The 4,327-nt window shown below is 49.9% G+C and overlaps 1 protein-coding gene across 4 annotated transcripts in view; it reads right to left on the bottom strand.

Annotated features, from left to right (window-relative positions):
* Positions 1-4,124, bottom strand: part of NOD1 (nucleotide binding oligomerization domain containing 1) — a 49,973-nt gene extending 45,849 nt beyond the window's left edge. For 3 of the 4 annotated variants that reach the window (XR_003118679.1, XM_025380464.1, XM_025380466.1), the window contains exon 1: positions 3,865-4,124. The gene's annotated coding sequence lies outside the window, so the exon portion shown is untranslated. The remainder of the gene's footprint in view (positions 1-3,864) is intronic. The other variant, XM_025380465.1, reaches the window with a different exon arrangement.
* Positions 4,125-4,327: the final 203 nt, after the last annotated feature.

Raw genomic sequence — 4,327 nt, 5'->3', positions numbered from 1 at the left:
CGCCATTCTCCTGCCTCAGCCTCCCGAGTAGCTGGGACTACAGGCGCCCGCCACCTCGCCCGGCTAGTTTTTTGTATTTTTAGTAGAGACGGGGTTTCACCGTGTTAGCCAGGATGGTCTCGATCTCCTGACCTCGTGATCCGCCCGTCTCGGCCTCCCAAAGTGCTGGGATTACAGGCTTGAGCCACCGCGCCCAGCCAACACTAGCTTTGTTAAATGGAGTCCGGGAATGACTCACTCACTGAAGGGGCCTGTCTTGTAAGGAGTTAGGATATCCCCTGCCAAAAAAGCCTAGCTTTCCCCCAATTCCTTCCAAGAAGGTTTGGTTTTGAGGTCATAGGCAGCAATCTGGGCATGTGTTACAAGAAGCAGGGGAAGTTCTTACTCATTAGACCTTTAATCTTTTGGGAATTAGAACAAGAATACTCTCCGAAGTAAATCATCATCTGCTCTCGGCTCTGCTACCAGGTAAGGAGTTTACTTAGCAATATGTGACTGCCAGGCCCAGTTGCAGGTGGCTCTGAAAATATCTACCAAGTGACTACATTCTCCCAATTCTGACCTTAACCTGTATGGCGGCAACGACAGAACAGAAGGTCAAGGGACATCAACTTTCTGAAACAAACATAATCATGGTAGATGTTCATGCTTTATTAAAATCTTAATCTGCCAAAACCTGGCAGTAATCTGGTATTCACTTTGCAATTATCTGGGCCCTTACTACAGTGCTCTATAATTTGGAGGAAAAGGACACTTCAGTAAAACAAATTCTAAAGTGGCAGTTTACTAGAGAGTAACTTTTAATTTCCATACAGTATAATGCAAAATTGCCTTGTTGGTTCTAAGGACATGCCTCATCAGGGAACTCTGCCGCATTAGAGGACCAAGGTAAGATCCCTTCAGAGTGGCATCATCCCCAGTTGGCTCAATGACTCCAGAGACAGGGAGGATGGCAAAGGGAAGAGGTGGTGGCATGCTTGCCTTGGCCAACTCTGCACAGGAATCTTTGCCCACAGTTTGGTCTGTGCCACTTCCAGATAAAACACATGTTTAAATAAGAGTTCAAGCCAGGAAGTCTTGCTTGGATGAACTTTCTAGTGTGGGTAAAAAACGTCAACTAACTGACATGCCAGTGACTACTCACCTCTCACCACAAGAGTCAAGTTTAGAAACAACACTTGCCCTCAACGAGTATTTGATGCACTAAAGAGTTTTTCTAGAAACCAGTTCAGACCTTTTGGGTAATCAAAGAAGGCCCTTTGTGTGACATGCAACTGAGTGTCCCCAGAAGATAAAAGAAAACAGGACTTTTGAAAACTTGCAAAATACCTAGAGCCTCTGCTTGACAAAAATTCAGCATCAGTACACATTTTACCTTTTCTAATTTCTTCTCGCCTAAAACAAATCCCCCCAATAATAAGAATGATAGAAGAAACTAGTAACTTAAACCTTAAATCCTACGTTCATATCTTAGATTTTGAGCAAATATTGAATCCTTGTCTTCGAATGAGAGATAAGACTTTGATAGTCTTGTGTAAGCAAACATCAGTGATCACACATACACTAGAAAAAAAAAAATTGCTGCTGTTAGGATCAAAGTGACCGTCCATGATGCACAGAGCATGTACCAGGGTAAAGTTCCAGCTGGGACGCAGGCATCAGCAATTGTAGAATTTGGGTTCTCCCTTCCTCAGATCCCTGACTGTCCTTGGTCATTGAAGAAAGATTCACTGTCCCTAGGCCAAGAGTCAGGAGCAAAACAGGAACATCAAGGGTGTGGTCTGAGGATGTTGCCAGCAGGGAGCAACATGCGTGTGTGTGCACATACACTAATTCTGAGACCCTGTCCACAGCCCAGCTTTCTTGGAAAGCCATTTAAAAGATATATATGTGGCAACAGAAGGGAGGAAGTCTCAAAATTAAGAACAGTTTTTGTGTGTGTGTGTCAAAACATTCATTTCTATCACATGCAGTAAAACTGTATTCCAGAGCCATTAATATGCCCTGGGGGAGTGAGGGGATTTGCAGCCTCAGATTCCAGACTTAAAGCCTGCTAAGGCCCTGAGCTGGGCAGCAGGGTGAGAGAAGGAATGGAGCGTTGAAGGGGACATTTTATAGACAAACATTCTCCCTCATAGTGGCTGTACTAAGTAAACAATTGACAGGCACAAACTGCCACTCCAGTGTCTAATAACTACCCTTGCCAGAGCACCTGCCAAGCACCTGCCAGCGCCACCACCTTCCAGGTGTGTGATGCACATCATCTCGCCGAACTATGCTAGCCTCAGGAGAGAGTTGCTCTTCATTTTACAGGTGGGAAAACAGGGGCTTGGAGAGGTCAAGGAACTTGCCCAAAGTCACAGCATAGAAGTGACAGAATCCGAATTTGGACCCAAATTCAGGTCCAAATTGTGAACTTATTTCTCCACTCCACAAAAATAAAACCAACTCTTCTTACAATCTTTGAAAGACCCCTCTTCTACCACTCTGCCGTTTGTTTTAAACATAGCTTGCTTATCTGTCTGGCATATTCGGTAGAAGTCTGTACTGTGTCAATGCCTGGCTTGCCTGGATTTCAGCTACCTGGCCCCTGGCATCTACGCCCGGCTGAGAACAGGGTATCCACTCCTCTCTAAGATGCATCGTGGAGTTACTCTTTTACTCTTCCCTGAAAGTGATAGTTCAATCTTCAACAGGGGCTTCAAGGGAGAACAAACTCGACTCTTTGGCAAGCATGGCTTCTGGTTTCACTTTTTTTGTTGTTGTTGTTTGTTTGTTTTTGACGGAGTTTCGCTCTTGTTGCCAAGGCTGGAGTGCAATGGTGCGATCTCGGCTCACTGCAACCTCTGCCTCCCGGGTTCAAGCAATTCTCCTGCCTCAGCCTCCTGAGTAGCTGTGATTACAGGCATGCGCCATCACGCCCAGTTAATTATTTTTATTTTTATTTTTTTAAGTCGAGACAGAGTTTCACCATGTTGGGCCAGGGTGGTCTTGAACTCCCGACCTCAGGTGATCCGCCCGCCTTGGCCTCCCAAAGTGCTGAGATTACAGGCGTGAGCCACCGCGCCCAGCCCTGGCTTCACCCTTAAAGCAGAAAGGCCAGAAGTCATCAAGGCCATGGGTTTACTAGCTTCCCCAGACTTAATTTCAAACACCAACAACCGAAACGTTTCCTAGAATGCAGAGCCAATGGGACATCATCATCTGTCATTTCCTATGTTTTTCACAATGTGCCAAAACCACTGCGCACATTGGAGGCTTTTTTGAATGTGATATTCAGGCGACCTTGCCAAGCATTGTCTCATTTCCTTACTTTGTGGAGCCTGAAACCAAAGGGAAGTTCTCACCCTGTCTCCAGGACCAAGCAGGACACTGGGAGCAACTGTCCCGTCTGCAGGCGGGACTCCATGAAGACTCCATGAAGGCCCCTGTCTGCCCTTCCAGCCTTTGGTCACAAACCCTCCAACGCTGGCTGCACACTGGAATCACTTGGGGAGCTTTTAAAAGATACGGAGTCCTGGGTCTGACTCTGTGAAATTCTGACGGAATTGATCTAGGGTGCAGCCTAGACATCTGGATTTTAAAAGCTCCCCAGGTGGTTCCAAGATGCTGGCACGATTGAGAACCCCTGCCTTCGACCACAATGGGATAAACGATTCCGCTGACGGTGAAGTTCATCCCTCTCAACTTTCGTTACATTCTTCAAACTCGCGGGTGTCTCCGGTTGGTTCCACCCAGAGCTCCTCCAGAGCCGCGCTGCGTTCCGCCCGCACGCAGATCCCGCCTCCCTGCGTCTCCTAGCTCGCAGCGCCCAGGATCCCAGCAGCGTCTGCCCCGCGCGAATCCCCAGCCGCTGAGACTTACTTGGCCACCAGGTTTACAGACTTCGCAGCCGCTGAGAGCTAGAGAAGAGCCCAGAGAGCGCCGTGGTCCGGGGGCGCCGGGGCCGGGGAGCGCCGCGGCCCGGGAGGGCGCTGGGCCGCAGTTGCGCGAGGGAGGGGCAGGACCGGGGCGGCCGCCTCGCGGGCCCGGAACGGGAACTGGCCGCGACAACAGCCTCAGCCGCGCCCCTCTGTCGGCGCGCCCAAGAGCCTGCCGGCTGCTGGGAGAGGCCGCGGTCGGGCGGGGGCGGTCAAGGCAGGGTCCCACCGTGTTGCTGTTGCCGCTAGTCGGGGTCGGGCGCAGGGGGCGAGAGAAGCTTCACGCAGAGGGGCGCCCGGTGCGAGAGGGTGAGCAGCCGATGCCACCGCGCAAGGCCGAGCGGACAGGCCGAAATTCGCCCAGAGGTGACACACTTAGGAATTCGTGGTGTCATCGTGCCAGGCCC

This window comes from Theropithecus gelada, chromosome 3 (assembly GCF_003255815.1).
Source record: "Theropithecus gelada isolate Dixy chromosome 3, Tgel_1.0, whole genome shotgun sequence".
Classification (NCBI taxonomy): Eukaryota; Metazoa; Chordata; class Mammalia; order Primates; family Cercopithecidae; genus Theropithecus; species Theropithecus gelada.
The sequence above is the reverse complement of the archived record's forward strand: the minus strand, read 5'-3'. Positions and strand labels throughout refer to the sequence as shown.